This window comes from Ciconia boyciana, chromosome 8 (assembly GCF_034638445.1).
Source record: "Ciconia boyciana chromosome 8, ASM3463844v1, whole genome shotgun sequence".
Taxonomy (NCBI): domain Eukaryota; kingdom Metazoa; phylum Chordata; class Aves; order Ciconiiformes; family Ciconiidae; genus Ciconia; species Ciconia boyciana.
In genome coordinates, this window is record NC_132941.1 from 47,470,509 (window position 1) to 47,484,825 (window position 14,317).

At 44.5% G+C, this 14,317-nt stretch overlaps 1 long non-coding RNA gene across 1 annotated transcript; it reads right to left on the minus strand.

The window, feature by feature from the left end:
• Positions 1–5,036: 5,036 nt before the first annotated feature.
• Positions 5,037–10,282, minus strand: LOC140655935 (uncharacterized). The gene is made up of 3 exons (XR_012043911.1): positions 10,012–10,282; positions 6,449–6,583; positions 5,037–5,929 (listed from the first exon to the last, which is right to left on the minus strand). It is a non-coding gene; the product is annotated as an uncharacterized lncRNA (long non-coding RNA).
• Positions 10,283–14,317: the final 4,035 nt, after the last annotated feature.

Sequence of the window (14,317 nt, forward strand, 5' to 3'; positions counted from 1 at the left end):
ACAAAACTATCGTTGCAGTTCAATAAGCCAAATGGAAAACACCTTCATTTTCAGTGAAGAAAAACGGAGTGATTAGCCTGGATGTCTTCGATTTTGATTTTAAAGGATAGCACCTTTCCAAATTTCTCCATACCACAGGCTGGGGGCCTACCTCCTGCAGGCAAGCTGTAGCTCTCTGTTTTACTGCTCACAGAGACACCAACATATGCCAATTAATACAGGCAACAATATAGCATCTGAAAGCTTTATTTGTCTCTCATAAGGCTGCTGGCAAGAAACCCCTTTCCTCTTAGACAGAACGGACAAAATAAAGATTTTGGGGTTTTGTGGTTTGTTTTTTTTTTCAATCTATTTTTTTAAATCTACATGGGACTCTAAGAAGATAATCCAGACTGCAGTTGTAGTGACCCCACCATAGGACAAACAGTAAAGGTAATGTATTTTTCTTAACTCTAATACAGTTTCTTATTTTAGGTTAGAAGAAAAAAAAAACTCTGTGATTTTTTCTCTGTTCAATAAAGTGTAATAGCAAGTAATTCTTCAAGTTCTGTGAACAAGAAAGTGTATCATCATTCTCTAAATACACACACATACTACACAGAAGTTCATGTGCTGAAAGTGTTTTCTTACTGGCTACAATAGGATCATGACAGAGAAACAAAGTGTCTAAAGTAAGAATGAGACCAAGTCCTAAAACAATGCACAAAAGCATCAGTGCTCTCTAGACTGAAGTAAGTTATAGCAGATTATAGAAAGCTTACACTCCACTGACTTTTCAGTCTCACCATACCAATTAAAACAGTGCTATTTGCCTAATCACTTCTGCCATTCAGAATTTAACAGCACAGCTACACTACATTCAAAAGCATGTTTAACATTATAAGTACATGTAAAAGAGAGTAAATTGCATGCAGGTGACAATTATGCTCTCTAGAATTAGAGGGACCCTCTTAGGGGTGGTTTAATCTTCCCTTTTAGAATTTTAGGCATTCACCTATCCAGCTGAATATAATCTGATTAATAAAACTCATACCCTTACGACGCCTAGGTCTATTTTGCAGAAAAATGGGCTTTTGAAACCCTCATACTGCAAGAGAGAACAGTACAGGAGATGTATCCTGAAGTTATGGAAACACATAGCTATACATCACAAAAGTAAAATCATGAGGTGAAAACTCAGAATTACAACAGAAATACAGAATCAGTTCTTAAAGTATACAGCTAACTACATGTGCACACAACTGCATCGAGATATCTGAGCATTCAGCTACATTTTCCAAGCAACTGCCATAACCACGTCATCTACTACTGACCACAATTTGATATGCAATTACTTCTTTCAGCAGCAGCAATGCCAGCAGAAACAGCCCTTACCTCCTGCTCCCTGCCACACGTTCCCTCCTGCCAGGCCACTTTCTCAACCCTGACACAGCAGCCACACAGTCAGACAGACTAGAGTTAAAAGTAATTGATAACCAAAGAAGAAAAGGCGCTTTTGAACCCGTAGCAGGTCCCTGATGCGGTTCACCACCAGCCCCACAAATGGTTGTACTAGTACAGCTCAGAGGGTGGCAGGGGGCTGCTTACGCAAGCACGGCTCTCTAAGGAAACGCATGCCAAATTTCTCCCTGAGGAAGCGATTGTGTTTGCATCAAAACATCTGAAAAATCTTCCCCCCCTGTGCCCAGTCCGTAGGATCTTGGCTGGGGAATACGGATCTGGAAGGGATCCCTGGGGGTCTCCTAGTCCCCTTCCTCACAGTTGCAGGCAAGAACCAACCCAGCAAATCCAGTCGGTCAGGAGATCTAATGTAGCAAGCCGCTCGTTAGGTAAATGAAATACAGCATGTAGCTGAAGTGAATATGCAAACCGGGGGAAAACTAAGGTTTCTGAGGTTTCCCCCCTTTACATATCAGGTAAATCAATTCTGATAAAGCTTTGTAAAATAAAGTTACACACTCTGCTATATGGTCTTTCATCATCGCTTTCCAACTTGCGTTTAAGGCAAAAGTTAATGATTGAATTTTAAAGGCATTAACGTGGAAACCCTTAAGGGAAGCCCTGAGAAACCTTGCATTAAAATACAGCTTCTGTTACACTGTGGCAAAAGATATAAAAGTAAAAATGAAATATAATGCAACTGAAAAAATATAAAACAAAAGCACATAAAATAATAAGCAATATATAGCTAAAAAAATTTATGTGAAAAGACAGTAACAGCTAATGATTTGAGGTGAGTAATAATGCAGCCCTAACTGAAGCATAATAGAATCACTCTGAGCAAAATGCAATCCTGTTTCACGTCATTAAGTTTCATGTTATCCTTGAATTTCCCAGCGCTAACGGAAATGTTTCCTCGTTGCCGCTGCAGGAGTGGACTTACAACAACAGACTCAGGTTCCCCAACCAGCTTAATGAAATCAATTCAGTCAGAAGGCTATCACGCAAACCCAAATTCATCCCAAATACCTAATTAACAACTTACCCCTAGAGATATTAAACAGAACACATCGATAAGTAAGTGGCACATTATCAGAAAGTTCACAATAAGGATAATGCTCATTGCATCTTCTGGCATTTTTTTTTTTTTCCATTGAACAGTTTCCTGAACTCAGTCAGCCGGCCTGTGAACACAAAATTTCCTGTAAGGCCAGGTGGTATTGTAGGCATGTGTCTAAGTATATTATTGCACACCTGGTTAAGCCCTGCAAGGGACTAAGTATTTTCCTGGAAATGAATCATGTTAATATCCCAGAAGAAGTATCGAGGCCGTTCAGGATAGGGATCGCTGTGATTAGCCACTGCCACAGCCAACTATTTCTGTGGAAGACCACGGACCAGCTCTTCCAGCCCATCACCGAGCAGCCTGCGCCCCAGTTTTCAGCGCTCTTTTGGGAGCCCCTTCCACACTCGCTGCCGCAGCCTGCCTAAGCCAGGCCTAGGTGACAGCCAGGAGGGGCCGTGCACGCAGGGACACGGCGCACGCAGCAAAGCCTCGCTCTGCCATCTCTCGCAGCCGTCGCTGAACAGGTATATTTTTTCTGCTTATGCAACAGAAAAAGAGATAATTAAGTTGTCCTCACACCGTCTAGGAACTTGAAACGCTGCTTGTTCTTTAACTGTCTGACTAGCATTTTATCTAACCAACAGCTTATACATATGTACGCACATATACACAGTTCCTTAATTTAATGGTGGGGTCCACGTTTATTTTTATTTGTTTTTTAACGTTTCTGCAGTTCTAGGCAGAGCACGCAAGCGACCCAGCCGCAGCCCCGCCGCAGCGCTGCAAACGCCCGCCCCGGAGCGCCCCGCTCCGCGCCCCCTCCGCGCATCGCCCGCGCCCCCGGCGCAGCTGCGCGCCCCCAGCCACGTCCACACCGCCACCGCGGCGCGGAGACCCCCACGCCCAGCGCACGGCCCGCGGGCCTGCCCCTTCCTTCCCTCCCTCCCTGCAGCCCCGGGGCGAGCCCCGCGGCCCCCGCGCAGCCCCTACCTGCGGGCGGCGGCTCCCGCGGCGGCGGGAGGAGCGGGGCCCGTCGGTGCGCGCTGCCCCCCGGGGTGGCGGCTCCCGCGGGCCCGGGGCGGGGGCCGGGGCCGGGCTTTACCCCGCGAGCAGGGCTTTGCGCCGCGGATCCCGCGGCACATGGGGCGAGGAGGCAGGGGAGCGCGGCGGTTTCATCTCCGCTCCCGAAGGAGCTCAGGACCCCGCAGGCGCTGCCCCGGCCGCCGTGGTCGCCCCCTCATCCGCTGGCAAAGCCGCCGGCTGCGAGGGCGGCAGCCGGTTCCCTTCGCCCGCCGCCTCCCCGGCGCTGCCCGGCAGCGGGACCCGGTGGGCTCGGCGGGGCCCTTCCCCTTACCGCGGCTCCGGCTCCGGCTCCGTCAAGTTGTCATCAGAGGGACCAGGAATCCCTCCTTGCGCGACACCTTCACCGACGTGAAAAGGGCGTCTCAACAGTGCCACGGGTACTTTCATCGCATTAAGAGGTTTGTGTTCCCCATCAAGGCAAAGCCTGTCCTGGGATTTCGGGATCAGCGCTCTCAGGCATTTCAGAAGGTATTTTTAAACTGTTCCAAAGTCAGGCAACACTCAAGAGTGGAGGTAACACCAGAACTTGTGCATACAGATGGCCCTCTGTCACATACACCATTAGGAGTCGTGCTGGCATTGCTTGCTAGTCTTTAAATTTTCAAACTCAATTCAAAACCCCAGACTGGGGGAAGGACTCACGCAGAGTTCAGCAGGCTTTGGACCCTAGACTTTTGGAACAAGTTTCAAATTCCAGCAGCCTTTTGTTTATCCAAGGAAGATAAACTAAGTGGCCTGCTGAATAGTGCATGGGTTTTCAGACAAGATCTGGAAAACAGCAGGTCTTAGCTCAGAAGGGACATTCAACATCCTGTGACACTTTCCATGAGAACAAAGATAAAATGGGACCTTTTCTTACCCTTCCCAAACACTGTCGCCAGACGAGGGCTGCCTGGTTCCTGTCTGTTACCCAGGACCTTGCTGCCTTTCAGCACTGCTATAAAGAGCAACTGCAAAGCTCCCAGGAGTGCACAAGCAGAGCCAGAGCAGAGGGTGGCTGGGAGGCGGCGTTTGCTACACTGCTCTTCCAGGGCAAGTTCAAAATCCTAACGTTCGGAAGCACACACGATTGGGGTAAGCACGGCAGCTTTGGGGCAGATTATTAATCGGAAAAGACTCCCCTTTCCAGGTGACAGAGCTACTCCATACAGGACAGCGGCATGAGGTGTCTCGGAGAGACTGGTCTACAAGTGCTTCCCCCTCCTTCTGCACACTGTGGGGTGAAGCTGTGCGCTGGGCAGCCCACACCACCTATGCACAGCTTCCCTAGCACAAGTACTCCCCTTCCTATAGCTCACAGCAGCTGTAGAGAAAAGGGGCTAGGTTTTCCCCACCACGTGGGTAACAAAAACTTGTTCCTGAACAAGAAAAAAAGCATAGCTCTTACTTTCTTGGTGAGATTTTTATTTTTTCCTCTTTTTTACAGTTCTGTAATATTTTGGAAAGATTTTTAACCTTACCCGGATTAAGCTGTGCTTTATGTTGAAAGATTTTCCTTGCCAAAATACACTGGTAACGTAATTGCAAGAGGCTTTATCTGTACTGTGTAACACTGCCAGATAAAAGACAGGTCTGAACAAGATGGCCTGTGCATTAAGCTACCGCTCAAAGAGACCGGGGATCTCAGCATCGCAGCAAACTTCCTCTACAAGTCTGGTTGGCAGCATCTCTATGACAACTCTCCATCAGTGATGGGAACGACAGTGGTTATCTGTGTTGGCTGCTGACATTTTGACGTCTGGGTCAACAACAGGTAAAGCTTTCTTCTCTGTGGTGTGGAAAGGACACGGTCAGAGCACTACAGAGCCACGTTGTGTATTGTACGTACCAGGAACACACAGTGAGGCAGTAACACCGCTCACACTCTGCTGACCTGGTCAACTTTAAAACACACTTTTGTGCTGTTTAGATTTTATATAAATCCATTTTCAGCACTGAAGAATCACAAACTAGGTATCACCAAAACAATATGCATTACTTCATTTAGCTCTTTGGAGCAACACTCCAACAATAATAGAAATACAAGGTTTTGGTTTACATTCATGTTTTACACATTGATGACAGGCTTCCTCTTGTCACTGCTAGAACAGATTTTTCTCCTGCAAGTTGCAACTGCTGACACCGGATAAACGATCCATCGCACTGCTCCATCTAGCAGTTTTACAAGTAAGGCAGTAACTCACCTGTAGTCACCCTAACCCCTCAAGGGCTGCAGGACTATGCATGTTGCTCCTCTAGAACTGCTGTAATCACGATATCAAAGGAGTACATCCCCTCACCTGGAGTGCCTGACCAGGCAAAGACAACACATCCAGGAAGGGCGTTGTTTTGCTTTGGTCCCTATGCAAACAAGAACAATACCTTTACGCTCTTTTGCACTTTCCAAACCACAAAAATAATCAGAAACTATAACACCATGGAATTTAATGGGTAAGATAAATGCTTTTACAGTTTGGAGGATGGTTAGGTGCCATGGCCTTCCTATGCACGTATGTTCTTAAAGTATGTTCTTTAATTGAACTTTTATATACAAATACCGGTGGTAAACTGAAAACCCCACTACCCTCCTTCCTCTGCCCTCTTCTTCCACCTCCTTGAGACAGACAGCCAACAGTACAGGATATACTGTAACGGCATGCTGAGAGTTAACATTTTCAGATCTGGTCACTCACACTTGGATTTACAACCTTTGGTATCCTATAGCCAAGGGGACACAGCTTCCCCAACACCTTTGGTAATTAAGCCAAAGACATCACTGGCTGGAGAAACTGTAGTCCCTATGGTTCCCTTAGTTCCCCCTCTGCAGCTACAGTCCAAATCTTGCTGACTCCAAGGCGAGAAGGTAAAGTACTCACTCACCACTTGTGAGCGGAGGCTCCTTTCTGAAGGTGAAGGCAAGCTCTGTTGCTTACCAACATACAAGGCTTCAGCAGAAGATCAAAAGGCTCTGATGAATTCCTCAAAATATGTGGCTGTGTAAGTCATATATGGAACCTCGGTTAGAGAAAAAAAAAAAAGTGTAATTAGTGTAATTGTTATTCCATGGTCTCCTCACTTTTTACATGGACATTAGCAATTCCTGGAACATACGACCATCATACAGTGTCAGATCAAAAGATGCATTTAAAAACAGCCTTGTTTCTAATGACACCTAGAAATAGTTTGCAGTACATCTTGCAAGCTGTTTTGCCTGATCGAGTGCATCATCTTCCTGAATCTTTGGAAATTTTGCCAGAAATATCCTCTCTTTCTTGATATAAAATAAGTATAGGCAGATCAATACCTAATATTAGTTGAAAAGAGGATTGTTCATCTCCTTTTAGTGATTACAAGCTTCCACATTTCAAATCTCTTGCCTTGCTGCTGTTTACCTGGGGTATTCCTTCTGGCCTGTCATTGAAATCCTTGGTTCGAGCACACGCAGTAAGCTTTTTGGACACATTTTGATGCATGTATTTACAAAGATCAGCACTAGAGCTAGTCATAATTTTCCAGTGCAACAATTTTTCACTAGAAAACACAGATTTTCCAAAACAAATGTTTTATGGCAATGTGGTTCTGTGGCTATATAAAAGCAGGAGCTTTAAAAAAAAATCTTGTCCTTCAAATGACTTTCTTTTGGCAGCCTGCTAGGCTTCCTGCTAGCAGGCTTTTTAAGTGAAAAAGGGAAATTTTAAAGTGTCTAAATTTCATTTCACATCAGAATAAAAACTTAATCACATGTTGGAATTTTTCACAGCATGGGAACAGTAAGTTTGAGTTAGTTGTATTTGGAAGCAAGCCTTTGCACAGCCATTCCAGTCTCTCTTCCATATCCATGTGACTGTGGACCAGAGGCTTGGGCTATTTCAATCCATAGAGGAATCCGACACAAAATGTGGCCTGTGATGCTGCTCTAGTCTGAGGAGAGCTAACCATTTCCATGGATTTACAACTCTTCATGGCATTAGGTTTTCGTTCTCCCTGCTGCATGATGAGTATGGCTTGCTGTGCTCTTCTGTAGAGCTGGTGCTCGCAGCTTACCCTGCTCATCATCAACATCCCCACCTGTACCAGCTCCTGGGGAAAAGCACAAGCTAAAGAAGGCTGAACTGGGGTTCAAAGCCTGAGGGCAGTATAGGTCTTCTTTATCCTAGTCCCCAAACCAGTACCTGATACCAAGTAAAAGAAGATGGCGAGCCACCACCAACTCTCCACACCTCCACGACACAGAAAATCAGTCACTTGGCAAGACCTGGCTGTACCTTAGACAAAACTCCGGCTGACACTTGCTGACTGCCGGGGCTTTCAGGGAGAGCTCCTCACCTGTCCCAGGGTATGCTGTGCCTCTGGGACATACCCTTGAGGGACATTTTTCCCCTGTGTAAAATGCACAGCTTAACAGCTAGGACTACTTTCAATTCAATTTTTACTACCTAATTGTTCTACTTGTTGTGTTTACAGGCTGGGGGAAGGGTTTCTTTGCTTTAAACTTTAATATACTCCTTTAAATAAAATATGCCCATTTACAGAGGTAACAAACACAGAAACTATTGTCATTCCACCCAGAGAGAAAGTTACAAGCATCAAAGATTTCTGTTTTATTTGGGGATGTACCAGATTAGCTCCAGGGGCACTTATGCAACACAACCTTACAGCCGATTTTTTTTTTTTTTTTAAACTCTGTACATACGCAAAGTGTTGGGTGTTTCCCCCCCCATTTGTTTGCTCTTTTTTTTTTTTTTTTTTTTCCTGAGTTAAGCATGTGTGGACAGCGAAAAGTACATCAGAAACTATCTGCTCTGCGTAGCAGATATTTTGGTAAGTGCTACGATGTTGACTCTCCACAGCCTTGTATTTCGGTATCGGCCTTGTGGCTGCAAAGCTGGACAAACTGCCGCCATTCTGACACAGAGACGTTTCGGTTACCTCTGGCCACACAGCAGTGGCTAAAGCAAGGTGCCTCGTGGGTTCTCAGTGAGGTGTTTTTAATACGGCAATTCAGCCCCTTGAAATGAGAAGTACTTTTGAGACAGGCTTCCCTGGGAGCCCTGGGGTGCCCGGAGGGGCGTGGGTGCAGGCTGGCTTGTGGCTGTGCTCACCGCGCAGGTACCACACCGGCCTCAGGAGGGGCAGGGGCTGAAATCAGGCTGGCGATGCCGTCTGGTGGGGAAGCATCAGTGCCTGACCCTTCTTTGTGCCGCTGGTACCGTTTGGTAGGAGAAGGTTAGAGGCATCATCCCTTCAAGGGCTAGCAGGTCAGCACAAATGAACCCATCCACCTTCTCACTAGGTTTTTCTGCTGTAAAACCACTGAGATGCTGTACGAGGTCTGCAGACTCGGCAGTGGACCTGCAAAGCATAAGGGAATGCAATCTCCTGCACATGCATGCACGCACACAAGAGTGCTTTGAGGTAGGCCTGGGTAGAGACATCCTTCACTACTCTTAGGTGATGAATACAGGTCTGCATAAAGGCTTGAAGCCTAATCTTACCTGCTCAAGACATGAAATTTAAAACAGTAGAGAGACATGGAACAGTATTATCTACCATTTAATTTCTATAAGACTAATACTGCTAATTTTATGACTGGTGACAGAAACAGATTTCTTCATTGATAGATTTCCGATTCAAGCCTGAGTAATATTTTACTTAAGGTGTTTTACTTGTTGTTTTTAAAAGCAGTTCTCTGATGTTTGTGTATTCAAACTTTTTTTTTTTTTTGTGGCCAGAAGTTCCGCTCACTGAGTTGCCGGACATACACCATCACCTTCCTACCACAACAGGGTAGGTGAAAAGGTCAGGGACTGAAAGGGAACTGATGCTAAATTATCTTCTTTCCTCTAACAGGTCTGCAAGGCAAATAGGTTAGAAAAGGAAAAGCCAGTTCTCTTCCTACTCTTGAGAATAAAGAGATTTAAATCGCCAAGCCTAACAATCTCCATACATAGGAAAGACAGACTTCTACAGTGTCTTCATACCAGTCGTCACGGACTCCACAGGGTGGTATTAGTAACAGCTCTTTTGCTCCTATGCTGATAAAAGCAGTTAGAACTTTATAGTAATGTGTATAAAATGAAACTTTAAAAAAAAAAATCCCATAATGCTGTGAAGCAGATGTTCATGGAAACCTGACAAGGAAGATTTTATATCCCTTTCAGGTAAGAGAGCCAGAACAAGGAGATAGGTTGTATGGCAGGTTCAAAATCAAGCTCCTAACAGTGGAGAAAAATATCAGAAATTGAAAAAAGGTCTTCCTGACAGAAGCTAAGCTGACCTAGATGATTTATCCCATGAATAAAAAGGTGAATTCATTTTCAGGTGTTGGTGCCTCTTTTCTTCTGCTTAATTTTTTGATGCAATTTGTCATGTGATGAGAGCAAGGGGTGGAGGAGAGAGAAGACTCTTATGAAAGTTCAGTTCCTGAATATTTTCTGTCCTACCTGTAAAAGAGCAGCTGTAGCGTGAGATAGGTTATGGGTCAGTCTGCAGCCATCATCGGAAAGCAGCTTTAGTTTCCCTTGCACTGCTCTTCCCCCTTCAAAGAAGAGGCAAACCAGTGACGCAGAGGGAGCTGCCACACTGCACAGGCAAATCTGCTGGAGAGACGACTTCAAGCCTCCTATATTTGAAGAGAAGAGATAACTTACTTTCTAAACTAAAAAAAGAAATTACTAAAACACTGGGAAATTTGTTTTTGGCTTATCTTGTAAATGTTTCTGGATTTTTTTGTGCACAGCCTTTTGTAGCCAAGTGCAATATGCTGAATGCTAGCTGGGTAACAGCATGCTCCATGCTTAGGAGATAGGAACAGCATGTATTTGTTTACTTATTCAAATAACACTAGGGGTGAGGTTGCTCAAAAAACAAAACCATTCTGCTAAAAGGAACTAAAGTTTTTTTTAAGTACATTCAGCATTTTGTGATTCATTTAGCCAGCCAGCTTTGAAAATGGAAGACTCATTTGTTCGTTTAGGGGTTTTTTAATTAATATGCATTATTTTACAGTTCTTTTTAAAAAATATAAAACGAGTAAAAATAATTTTCAAATACAAGAGAGTGTTCTCACTGTTCAAATCAATTCCAATAATAATTTTTTATTTCAACCTCCAGGTGAAGCCTATGCAACCTTCTCAGAGGAGAAGCTTCTCACAGCTTCGGTTGCCTTGCCCACATTATACTACTGCATTTCACAAAGCAGATGTTCACAGACCACATTTACTGTGCTGCCTCAGTTGCACGCTGGGCTAAGGGCATGCCAACAAGCAGGATATCGATGGGGTAATGCCAGTGGGAGGACAGAGGGGGCAGATTCAGCAGCGTAGGTAAAAATACTATTATCTCACCACAGTATTGCATCTGCCAGTTGGTAATGATTTACTGATTTACACAAGAATACTTTGATTGCAGTCTCCCAACTGATGTAACTGTTACAAAAGCTTGTAGGAAAGAACCTTTTGATCAGCACATTTTTCCTACAGGCTTGAGACATAAGTTTCCTGATCCTTACTGGCACACACATATTCCCACTACCACCCAGCCTAGCATTTGCATTGGGAACTCCTACAAGCTGAGACCAGCTATTTTATTTTTGTGCAACTGGCTAACACATATGAATGCAAAACAAAACCCCAAACAATAAAAAACCCGATCAAGTCACAACATACCAGCGGCCACACCATCTTGTCGCTTGAAGCACCGATATCTCTGTTGCAAGTCTTCTACATTACCAAACCAGTGGCTGTTCTTGATGCGGCTCTGTCTTGCTCTAAGCATTTTTCCTTGATGATTGCAAGGCAGCAGAGAATACGTATTCCCTCGAAAGGGTAAGTTCCTCTCACAAAAGAATTGACACCAAAAAAGTATGCCACTCAGGAAAAGAAATAATTCTAAAATATTATGTGAGAAAGTGGTAACACAGTTAATTGAGGCCACATCCTCATGGATAGGCATAAATGGAGAACTCAGTAACAGGAGTAAACTTAACTCCGTACACATGTTGCCAAGGCTGCTTTGGTACATCATAGCATTTGTTAAAGGGTAACTTCTGCTTTGTACTAGACACAATGTTCAGATTTGCTCAAACTTTGAAGTTTGCAGACAGATGGATGGGTCATCCATCCAAAAAGCTGAAAAACAGTGAAGCTGTCAACTTGGAAAGACACTTTTGTGAAGCTGGAAGCGCCCTGATCATCACAAAATAGGCAAAACCACTTAAGAACAGGGAGTGACACATCTGCTGTTTTCAACACATGATGCCATTTCAGGCCGTTTGCTCTCCTTCATTGCCTTACATCAAACCTTTAACTTGGTGCTCTGTCGTTGCATCTACAGTGTTTAGAAATAAAACAGGCAGGACCAAAGCACTCTGCTCTGGGTCTCTGCTGGCTGCCCCCCCCGCCGTTCGGCAGCAGCTGGGGGTGTACCTCGGGGAAGCTGCAGGAGGCTGCTGACCCCTTGCTGCAACCAGCTGCTTTGCACAGCTGCGCACAGCACAGCGAATTGCCGAAGGCCAGCAGAAGAGAGCTGTTTCTGCCAATAGGCTAGATCCGGGTCTGATGTAAAAAAAACCATTCGGAGGCCAGTACATCCCCTACTGTGTCTCTCACGTACCGAGACAAGCAATGTTTGAGACCAGGCTATTGCCTGCACCAGAGAGCACATCTGCATCTAGGCAGAGACCTAATGCTTCAGCACAGGTCGCCGGGTACTTTACGCAGGGGTGTTCGACCCAAGTAATAACCATTAACTGCTTTAGCTCACAACCACCCAGCCGCAGCCTTCCTTCACCTCTGAATTAGGAAAACTCACTGCCTGCCATTCTGTCATACAACCTGACCTCTGCCACCCATCCCACACTGGTTGCACTAACACAGACCTAATTTATTGCTTACCCTGCAGCGCCCTTCCCACCTTGTCCATGTCACCCCAGAAACCTCTAGAGGGGATGTTGCCGTGCCCTTTTCCCAGGCTCAGTAGCCTCCACTCTTGTGAGTCTCAGCTTTTCTTTACTCATTTCTTTTCCGTCTCTCCAAGTGCCAGTACCTCCTCTTGCTTGAGGTGAATCTCAATTCCCAAGGCAGTTGACAGGTTCTCCTAACTTTTACAATTAGAACCACAATTTTTATTTGGCTTCATTTCGTTGGGATTTTTTGGGGGGAGGCAGTAGGGGAGGTTTGAAGAACAGACTATTATTGCACAATCCCCACATCTCTTTTTTTTTTCCTCTCCAAAAACACTAATAATCATGCAACTAGTAAGTTCCCATCAGCACCAGTAATACTTGAAGAATCAGGAACTGGACCCAGTTTTTAGGTTTAAACAAGCATTTATTTCCCAGGACAGCCTAGAGATCAGATGTCCTCTACCTCCCAGGTACTGAGAGGTAGCAAGACACAAAACAGACTCTGGTCTTTTTCATAGCCTGTATTTCATTAATCCCAAATTCAAAGACACCTTGTACTTTAAAAACAGATCCCGGTAGAAGAACTCATCTGACTGGAAACAATAATGTATGTTTATTTTGTCATCAGTTCAACCCCATATGGTTTTCCCATCTCTAAAATTCTGCTGTGTCCTGCCAAAAATCACTTGCAAGTATCTTGTGACAGTCTAACAGGAACGTAAGCGCTGATAACAGTGAAACACCAGGACAGCTTTGCTGAGGTTGGAATGCACTGCAAACACCCCACTTGTCCTGGAAGTCAGATTCTTGTACTGCCCTCACCCACTCCATACTAGTCTTCTCTATCAAATCTGATCAAGTACATACTGTATCTTAGTCGCCTCTTACTCTTCAGGCAGCATTAACAACTTTTCCCCAATAATTTAGTCCAAAAACTTTATTTTAAAACAGTGACCCTTCTTTCTACGGGACATAATTATGGTCTTTGTCAAAACCATTAAAAATGGGGGTTTGTCAGCAGGGGGGAGAGAATGAGGAAAATAGCATGTGTTTCAACAAGAACAAATGTTCGAGTCCAAAAGCAGCAGACCTGGGCACAAGCCATCACAATTGAGAGCAAGGAATCCCACTCATTCTGCTCCAACTTACCTTAATAATTACTTTAACATGGTTCAGAAAGAGAAGCTAGAGGAACACAGCCCAGCTTGTTAAGAGATCTCATCAATTTATACTGAAACAAGTGCTCTGAATACATACTAAATCTGCAGACTCACTGATTTTCTTTAGGGAAGTCTGCTCCTTCACCCTCACCATTCCCAAAACAAAAAGATTCAAGGATCTGGACATTTCTAGGTTCTCAATGCAACTCTTCGATAGTGGTGCAACAGAGCTTTGCTTGCTCAAATTTCCAGTTTGTACCAGTTATAGTAAAGGTTCATCTATGCAGTCAAGTAAGACTGTTTACAGACTGTTTAGATACCTCTGGATGATGAAGCGGGGCAAAGAACCCTCCCATCAGATGACTGTAGACAGCAACCGGATACAAAACACAATCAGAAAAATTCAAGACAACAGTGATGCTCTTAGAACAGCCCCAAAGCGCTCCCCTATGGCAAAAATATTAGAACAGTGCTAGAAATCAATCACGCTGTCATTTGTCCATTACCTTAATTATGGAGGAGGTACATGGGAGGAAAACAAAAGTTGGGATTAGTGAAGTCAGGCAAAGCCTAAAGTTAAAGAAGCAAATTGCAGTACTAGCAGATTCATATGATGGTGCTGGTGGGGAAGGAGGAAAAAAAACAAGTCAACTGTAGATTTCAAGATAAAGAAATACTTTTGCA